This window comes from Hyperolius riggenbachi, chromosome 12 (assembly GCF_040937935.1).
Source record: "Hyperolius riggenbachi isolate aHypRig1 chromosome 12, aHypRig1.pri, whole genome shotgun sequence".
Taxonomy (NCBI): Eukaryota; Metazoa; Chordata; class Amphibia; order Anura; family Hyperoliidae; genus Hyperolius; species Hyperolius riggenbachi.
In genome coordinates, this window is record NC_090657.1 from 228452922 (window position 1) to 228463148 (window position 10227).

Here is a 10227-nt window from a genome sequence, read left to right on the forward strand (position 1 = left end):
CTAGAGGCTCCCATTAGCACACCCATAATAGTAAAATTGTGATTAGATACATGTGTGTCAATCATATTACCTCTTCGTGTTGGCTTTCTGTGTTAAATGATTCTTCTGGTCCAGTGTCATTGCAAGTGTCATTGCAAGATTCTGAACAATGAGCGTCAGATGCGGCCTGTGTATAGGTCAAACTGCAGATGGATTCTCTCCCTTCTTCCTGATCTGCAGTGAATGATAGGAGATTATAGTACCATAATCTACGAACATATATATCCTCCTTTGGGATTCATGCACTTTAAGTTCCTTTTCGAAAACAGTGCGAAGATTCTGTATTTTTTTTTTTGGACCTACAGGGAAGTGGCCTCCGGATAATACTATTGACAGAATTTTGCCAATTCATTGTATGATTTGGCTTTCTTCAGCCTGTTAGAGTAATCTTTTGAAGTAATCTTCCACAGGCATGTGTATTGTCTATATAGTTCAATAAATTGCTGAAGAATCTCTGGACTGTTGAAGATATCGATCAAAATCTTTGGATCTTCATTAAGCACAAATAGAAAAACATAATAGTAAATGTTACAACCGCATAAACATTCAATATTATCAATACTTAATACCACTTCATTTTTCATTCACAATTGTTTGTTGTTCATTTCTATAGTGTACATGTCATTCCCTTCTTGAAATGAAATAAGGTACATGTCATGATAAATTTCAAAATAGAAAAAGATCTATAACATACAAACATAGATACCCTACGTACACAAACGTACGTTCGCTATAAACGAACGATACACACAAAAGGTTATGCCGTACATCATAGTAAACCCCACGTATTGACACGACAAGCATATCACTATTCCAGCACGAACGTCATTGTATATAATCATAGTGATAACATCAACGTACCTTTACTCATGTTTGGCGTTACCAGACGTCCATGATGTGAGCGTTCGGGACCGTACATTATGTAGCATTCGTTGCGTCGGGGCGGTACTTGGTGTGACGTCATTTCCGAGCGCCAAGAACGTCTCTGTCACACTGTAATAATGGCTGCACGCAGGACGACACCAACTGTCAGGGCCACTCCGATGTCTAGGGAGGAATTGACAGAGATGGTCAGGATCCTAGAAAAATATGATTACGACGGGCGGCAGGAGATTTACAACCAGCCTGTTGCCCGTAAAAATAGGATCCTGGACCATGTCATTTCTGCCCTAGAAAGTAAATGTAATGTGACCAGGGAGAAGAGCCAGCTTCAACGTAGGTGGTCAGACCTAAAGTTGAGGGAGCGGGATACGCTGGATTATATCCATCGAAAAATCTCAAACCGTAAGTAATGTACATTTTTATTGAAATTATGTATATGTAAATAATGTTAATCTGTGACCGTTATTTAAAGGGACAGTGTATATTTTTATAATACTAGCTACTCATATAAAATATCTGGCCTAGTATAAAAAAATGAGATTTATTGGATGAATAATGTTGTTGTTTTTGAAATGTCTTATGAATTTTTTTTTTTCATTTTGTAGGGGTGTTGTGGTTGTGTGTAAAAGTGAACATCTACAACAATTTTTTTTTTTTCCTGACACAACACTATTCATATATTAAGATGTTACATTGGAGCACATCTCAGGTCCTGTACATTAATGAAATGTATATAGTACATATCTAGATAATACCAAAACATATATAATATAACCAAATATATGTGTTGATACACAAATGTTGTGTTAGGCATTACTATCTATGGCTATAATAAGTGTTTTTAAGGAATATGGATATAATGTGTGTATCATGTGTTGCTACATACCCAGGTGATGAACCAGTATCTACAGATGTTAGCCACAGTCCTGGTTGGGTACATATGTGTTGTTTGGGCATGTGTAGTATTGTGTGGTGCTAATATGGGCTTGCATGTTGTAGCTGGGAAAATGAAGCACTGCCATGTTTTTGGAAACATCTAAATACCGTTAGACAATGACATATATGGTCACATAGTAATGTACATATGTATGGTCTATGAAAGGTACTCATGGAAAAAATGGACACCTTGGGTCACGAGGAAACCCAAGTTAAGTCTAACAGATGCATTGTGTGTAATTTGTTGTGTATTTGTACATTGCCTAACCATGTTTGTTTACTAATACAACATGCATCTTCTGAACATGACTTTGGTACATATCTAATGTTGTAATGTTTTCTTTTCTACAGAACAAAAAGCAAAGCGAAGGAGACAACGTGATAGAGACAAAGGAGACAGCAGGAGCAGCAGGAAGCATTGTCACAGGGGGAGGAGGAGCAGGAGGCGCCAGACGAGGATGCAGGGCAAGAGAGCCACATGGAAGGAGTGGAGGAAGTGGCTGATGAAGGTACTTCAACCTGACAAATTCACAAACATCCAATTGTAATCCAACTACTTTAAAGAGAATTTGTACTCTAATATTCTTACACTAAAAAGCATACCATTCTATTCCTTATTTTCTCCTGTGCCCCTCTGTGCTGCTTCTGCCACTCTCTGCTGCAATCCTGGCTTGTAATTAACAGTTTTAGGCAGTGTTTACAAGCAAACTAACCAGCTTGTGATAGGCTCACATAAACAGAGTGTGCGAGTCATACAGAGTGTGCAGGGGGCCTGCAGAGGGTGTGTATCGCTTCTATCCAATGACGAGCAGCCCTGCACATTCCACACATTCAAGTCTTAGCCCGACAGACACGACAGAGGAAAGGAGATAAGATTTATTACAGAGACAGTGCAATTAGGAAAGGCTGCAGTAAGCCAGAGCACATTAGAATTGGCATAGGAACCTATAGGATAGAAGAACTAAGGCTGAAAAATTTGTTACAGAGTCTCTTTAAATGATACCCGAGGTGACATGATGAGATAGACATGTGTATGTACAGTGCCTAGCACATAAATACGTATGCTGTTTTTGTTTTTTTCTCTGCCTAAAAGAGTTAAATATCAGGTATGTAAGTGGCTGACTCAGTCCTGACTCAGACAGGAAGTGACTACAGTGTGACCCTCACTGATAAGAAATTCCAACTATAAAACACTTTCCTAGCACAAAATGGCTTCTGAGAGCAAAAAAAGAGATAAAAAGGGGAATTTCTTATCAGTGAGGGTCACACTGTAGTCACTTCCTGTCTGAGTCAGGACTGAGGCAGCCACTTACATACCTGATATTTAACTCTTTTAGGCATAGAAAGAAAGGAAGAAACAAAGCATGGTTATTTGTGCGCTTGACACTGTACATACACATGTCTACTTCATCATGTCACTCTTCACTTCCCATATCCTTTAATGCTAGCTAATAATGTTAATTTCATGTTTGGTCAATCAGATATTGAGAGTCACAGTGAAGAAGAGGAGGAGAAGCCCGATGAACATGGTCCCTCACAATTAGGTGCTGGTAAGTTAAAGAGAGTCTGAAGCGAGAATAGATCTCGCTTCAGACCTCATAGCTAGCAGGGGCATGCGTGCCCCTGCTAAAACGCCGCTATAGCGCGGCTTAACGGGGGTCCCTGTCCCCCCAAACCCCCTCCGTGCAGCGGGGGAGCGCTTCCTGGTTGGGGCAGGGCTAACCGCCGCAGCCCTGCCCCATGCGCGTCTGTCAGACGCGTATCTCCGCCTCTCCCCCGCCCCTCTCAGTCTTCCTTCACTGAGAGGGGCGGGGGAGAGGCGGCGATGCGCGTCTGATAGACGCGACTGCAGGCAGGGCTGCAGCCGTTAGCCCTGCCTCCAGGAAGAGGGGAAAAGCGACCAAGTCTGCGACCAAGGTTTGCGGGGGGTGGGTTGGGGGTGAAGGGACCCCCGTTAAGCCGCGGGATAGCGGCGTTTTAGCAGGGGCACACGTGCCCCTGCTATATATAAGACCTGAAGCGAGATTTAGTCTCGCTTCAGTGTCTCTTTAACATAGTACATGCCACTTAATGAATACTATACCTTTTTCACACACCACAAAACCACAGTTGTTCATCCATTGTTTTTACATTTGTATGTGCATCCTGTGCATCCACCTTTGTGCATCCTATGTGACAATTTAGTCCCACTGCACTCCAGCAGAGCAGTTACAACATAGCAGCCATAACACACATTTGCGTGTGCTTTGGTCTCACTGATGGCCTGCAGCTCTGTGCATGTGCCATCTTTTGTGTTGTGTGTGTAAATCAAAAGAGAGCAATGCCACACAAAGACTGCACTTTGAAACAATCCACCTGAAGTGGCCAGCACAACGCACACAGGCTGTTATTCATACATGGTTAGTTTTGCAATAATATGGTGTATTTGATAAGTGGCAGCCGGAGGATAATTTTGAAATGGAGAATACAATTCCTTGTGACCTTGCATAATGTTGCGATGGTATTTACTCTCAGGCTACGTTGAAGGTTGTGATAGGTAGTAAAGGGTGCCAACTAGAGATGTCGCAAACCTCTGATTTTCGGTTCACGAACCCCGTTCGCGAACTTTCACGGAAGGTTCGGTTCGCGAACCGCAATAGACATCAATGGGGAGGCGAACTTAAAAATTTTGAAAAATTTCTGCTGACTAGAAAAACGATAGAAACAATGTTTCAAGGGGTCTAATACCTGGAGGAAGACATGGTTGAGTGAAATGCACATCAAAAGTCACAGAAAAAAAATCTGGATTTAATACTAAGCAGTGTTTAAGGTAAGAAATCTCATTGAATGTTCAATTGCAGGCCTACACTGCTTTACAACATCAGGAAGTGTAATCCCTCTCTCCCTCCTCCCGGAGGGAGGAGGGTCTTGTCTTCCAGGAAATTGTAGTATTTCAAAAGCCAGCTTACATACCTTGGTCGGGAATAGAACCCAGGTCTGAGTGCATGGTAGGTAGCTCTCTTCACCACTATACCACCAACACTACATGCTGAAGCCAGCCTAGCATGTACCATTATGATCTATCCAAGAGAAAAATGAGCTTGCTTAGGGAATTGTAGTATGTCAAAAGCCAACTCACATTGGCCCAGGAATCGAGCCCAGGCCTACCGCTTGGTAGGCTGCTGTGCTATCCTAACCATTATACCACCAACACAACACACTACAATGCTACATGCTGAAGCCAGCCTAGCATGTACCATTGTGATATACCCAAGAGAAACATGAGCTTGTGCTCTCTCTCTCTCTCTCTCTCTCTCTCTCTCTCTCCCCCCCTTCCTATTCCTGGCCAATGTGAGTTAGCTTTTGACATACTACAAATCCTTAAGCAATTTTCTCTTGGATATATCACAATGGTACATGCTAGGCTGGCTTCAGCATGTAGTGTTGGTGGTGGTATAGTGGTAAAGAGAGCTACCTACCACGCACTCAGACCTGGGTTCAATTCCCAGCCAAGGTATGTAAGCTGGCTTTTGAAATACTACAATTCCCTGGAAGACAAGACCAAGGAGGGAGAGAGGGAGGAATATAAGGAACAACAATCAGCTAGGAACAAACCTACAAGAGCCTAACTAAACTCTCCCTAGCAGAGTATGTCAGCAGCTGTCCCTTAACTAATTACTGTAGGCAGACGAGTGAGTAAAACGACAGGAGAACCTTGCATTTTATAAGGGGGGGGGGGCTTCAGGAGTGCGTGTAGTCTGGCCACAATGTGCATGCTGACTGTAATGTAGAGGGTCAAAGTTCTGCTCAATGGAGCATTATGGGGGCAAATCGAACTTCCGCAAAAGTTCACCTTCGCCGGCGAATGCGAACCACCTAAAGTTCACCTGGAACCATTCGCGGGCGAACCGTTCGGGCCATCTCTGGTGCCAACTTGCTGTTCCACTTGTGATTTTAGCAATGGACTATATATGTCACTACACATGTTCATGGCCATCGTTACAAGATTGTGCTGTATGAAAATAATGATGTGAAGGATGTTCAACAACATGACACTGTGTCAGCATCCCTCCCTTCCTTCCTTCCTTCCTTCCTTCCTTCCTTCCTTCCTTGCTGCCTCCTTTCTTCAATTGTTTTGTTGTTTATGGCACAGATTTCACATGAGAGGGTAATATCTGCACATATGATGTATATTATACTATTTTTGTGTAAATATGACTCATGAATACCTGGAACTATTTAGGAGGGGTCATTTAGACGTGTCGGCTGTGACAAGTGCACGTTGTGATTGTATAGGTTCATGTAGGCCGAAGTGTATCTGAACATCCATGCCTATAGTGTTGTGTATTTGAAATATTGGTCGGCACATGTTCCATGTGTGTAGTCCAAAGAGGCTGTAGAGCAATACAGCAATAATGTTTCATAATGCATTCAGTGAAATATTACAAATATTACATAACCTCCTACACAAATACATACAATAACATACCCAATTTTTGTTTTTACCCACGGAACTATCAGATACAGTAGAGGAGGTGGCTGCAGAGGAAGACGTGGAGGCCGGTTCTTTAGGTAAGTGAAATAGCTATGCAATATAATACACACAGCATTATAACAACACACAATGATTGGATGATAGTGTTGTAATAGATGCTGTTTTCTTATCTTCTTAATACAAAACCATTTTGTGTCAGCAAAGCTGACATGGACATTAACAGGGCATCAGTAAGTGTGATGCATGACTCAGAAATATAAGATTATGATAGATAAATCAACAATTCCACAATGCATAATGTCTAATTTAGATTTCACTCTGATATTATCATCAACTTATTTACAACATTAACAAACTTTTGGACCATGATAGAAGGCACGCTGTCTGTACTCCCTTGACATTGAGCATATGTAAGATATTTAGAAAGCTACACAAATTTACCATTGAACATAAACACGTGTATGCAGATATTTAATGTAATCAGTTCAATCTCTTATAACTTTTCTTTCTACAGACCAGCATGATGACGTGGCAGTGGTTGACGAGGAGGCTGGACCTTCCTCTGGCCCTGCACCTTTTGGCACCATCACCCTCCGTAAGTGACGTTTATAATGTAATGCGTTTCATAATTCATCTGAAGATTGAGTAAATTACACATTCACTACCTCATGTACATCACATAGGCCTTGAAAAAATGCCACCCTAAAAATCTGAAGACATACAGGTATAACACAACTCCTGCATACAGCACAACTCCTGCAGGGCAGCCATCAGGGGGGGACAACAGACACGGCAATGATGGGTCCAGGGCTTCTGGGGCCCCTGGGCCCCTCCAAAGCACTAGAAGGGACACATGCAGGGTCGGACTGGGACACTGGGGGCCCACCAAAGAAATTTCAACCTGGGGCCCACACATCCCATGATTGCGGGGAAAAAAGGGCGTGACCATGCACCGGAAGGTGGGCGTGGTCATGATGTATTATGGGCAGGGCCAAATGTACATGATCTTAGCAGCATTGTAATTCAGAGACACTGCTGCCCAGCAAAACTTTGCATAGAGTCCCCGCCTTCAATATAAAGTAATGTCCTATTTTGTCCTACTATGCAGAGGTTGCGACTGCAGAGGTTGCGACTGCAGAGGTTGTAGAGGTTGCGACTGCATCGGGGCCCATGGACTTAAGGGGCCCTGAAGGGCCCTCCCTCAACTATAGTATTACCTCTCTATTGGTCCTTTGCTCATAATAATCACTTCTATAGATACTTTGAACAGTGGTAATCATTATCAAACTATTTCCCATCCCCTTCTTGCACCTCTGACACTGCAGTTGCCATTGGCAGGTTTTGGTGCGTCATATCAATTGTTATGTAGAGTGCTTGGGGGGGCCCCATTGTAAAACTTGCATTGAGGCCTACAGCTCCTTAGCTACGCCACTGCTCTCAGCATGAGTGATTACAGCACTAAGAAGAGAATTTTTGTGCTGCAGGCAGCAATTGGAGCTCTGTCAGACAAGGAGGGGGGGCCCACCAGAGACCTGGAGGCAGGGCCCACCGAGGGAAAAAACTGTACTACTGTGGCCCAGTCCGACCCTGGACGCATGTGTTGGTTGTGGGCCTGTGGCTCACTAGCCAGCACAACACCTTCCACCACTGAGAGATGACACACATCAGCACTGAAACGTGGGGATCACATGTTAGGCTGCTACAGCGGCCTTTCTATACTGGCCCACCACCTAGATCTGGCTAGGGCAGGGCAATGAGCTGAGACCGAAGGGGACAAGAGGTGACACAGGAGGATAAAAATAAGAAGGAACCTACAAGTCCCTATATCATTTACTAACCAGGGACTACCTATAGTTTGCTAGTATTTGCATGACATGCTAATGACTACGTTTTTCAGCATTACGCACTTTGCATGTGGGGGGGGGGGGTTGCCTAGTGGGCATCCACAGCAAGCAGTGGGTGGGCCCAGGGAGGGGGGGCCAGGTCTGATGTTTTGTGAGGGCACACTAAATGTCAAATAGACTCCCTGAGTGTAAGCAGCAAAATGTATAGGCAACACACAAATGCCTCAGCAAACAAAGTGCATTGAGAGCACAACAAGGAACACACAACATGTTTCCACATTGCTCTTCCTCATGGAAAAGGAAGGACCACACCTCAAACATGTTGTCTGTACCTCTGTTTGCCCACAATACACTTTGATTGGTAAGCCATTTGTGTGCTGCATAAACCAATATTGTAAACTCACATATTAATTACATTAGTATCTAATGTTGTCTTTTGCACTTTCATTCATACCGAGGTTGAAGAAGCAAGTGTCTACTCACTGAGTTAGATAATGCACTATTCAACCTGGAGGTGGTGAAAGCAAATGCCTATGAAGCAATAAGCAGAAGCCAGAGGGAGGTCCAAGCCCTGAGAGACAAGGCGGCTGCCATGTTTAATTTAAATTAATGTTTATATTGTTTTTATGTAGAATATTGGCATTGTAATGGTTTTTATTTGTTTATATTTGTACTATATTTGAAAAAAATTTACACAATACATTTTTTTTTTTTTTCAACAAGTACGTGAGTTTGAGTTTTATTGAGAATAACACACATTTTCATTCCATACAATATATGCATTAATATTTATTGCATATATCTTTTTTTTTTGAAACCTGTTTTATTTGCATTTTTGTTTTTCACCACATCATAGATCAAAGTTATAGTACAATTTGACATTTACATTTGACAGTTATAATCAAAGACTACAACATTGAGCAGTAGAAAAAACCCTTGATCCTGAGAAAACCCTATCCCTCCCCTTTCCCCACCCCCTTCCCCCCTCCCTGTCTCTCAGCAAATTTCATGTAGTGCATGCAACCAGCTATATTATAGATGGTTCTTTGGTGTAATTTCTGTTTAATCATTCAACAGTGGGATGATATTTGAAAGCCCCTAACAAGTCACTTAGGTCCTCAATACAATACCAGGTAGTTAGTACAAAGTCTTTCATAAACATATTTATCTCAGAGGCTGTAAAGGTGTCTATGATGTAATTTCTCCACACTTTGAAAAACTTTTTTGACCTCTTTTCTAGGCTTTGAGAAACCTGCAATTTTTCCAGACTGAACAGTGATAAAAGTTCCTTTCAGAGCATTTTCAGTGTAGGTGAACATGGTTGAATCTATACTTGAAAAATGACCCGCTTGGCTGTCGCTAGTATGATATGGAAGAGTTCAGAAGTATTTTCATAGTTTGTGTGGTGGTGGAATAAACATAAGACTTTTTGACTCTTTTCTTACATAGCTTGTTTGCATATTCGATTACGCTTTCCCAAAAGTGATCTATCTCTTGACATTCCCATATACAGTGTTTTAAATTTGCATTTGGCGCCAAACATTTTGGACATTCTGGTTTGGTGGAGGATGCGTATACTTGATATTGAATGCATATTTGGCCCTATGCAAAAAGAGTAGGTGAGATGTTCTGTGCTGCTCATTCACTATATAAGATCTATATATAGTTAATCCCTGAAGAATACACTCTCCCATGCTTTCAGTTTGGAAATCTTTATTCCAAGACTTCTCACGGGCGGTCCCTCTTCTTTGGAACTCTCTCCCTCAGCCGGTTCGTCATGCCTCAAGTCTGGAAACCTTCAAACGTACTCTGAAAACACACCTGTTCAGACAAGCCTATCATTTGCTATAGGCAGCACTGAAGGCACACTGGCTCACTCACTAATCCTGGTGTTTCCTTCCCCTTTGTTTCCTCCCCACTACCCTCTAGATTGTAAGCTCGCAAGGGCAGGGACCTCCTCCTAGTGTTTCTCATACTGCTGTAATTTTAACATATGTATATGTACCAACTACATATCAACTATGTATGTATCTGTATTTATTCTATTCAATG

General features: G+C 42.3%; 1 long non-coding RNA gene across 1 annotated transcript in view; it reads left to right on the forward strand.

Annotated features, from left to right (window-relative positions):
• Window positions 1-9666, forward strand: part of LOC137541701 (uncharacterized) — a 36681-nt gene extending 27015 nt beyond the window's left edge. Inside the window, exons 2-5 of the long non-coding RNA XR_011025255.1 lie at window positions 2209-2366; window positions 6358-6408; window positions 6846-6926; window positions 9416-9666. This is a non-coding gene — a long non-coding RNA (uncharacterized lncRNA). The remainder of the gene's footprint in view (window positions 1-2208; window positions 2367-6357; window positions 6409-6845; window positions 6927-9415) is intronic.
• Window positions 9667-10227: the final 561 nt, after the last annotated feature.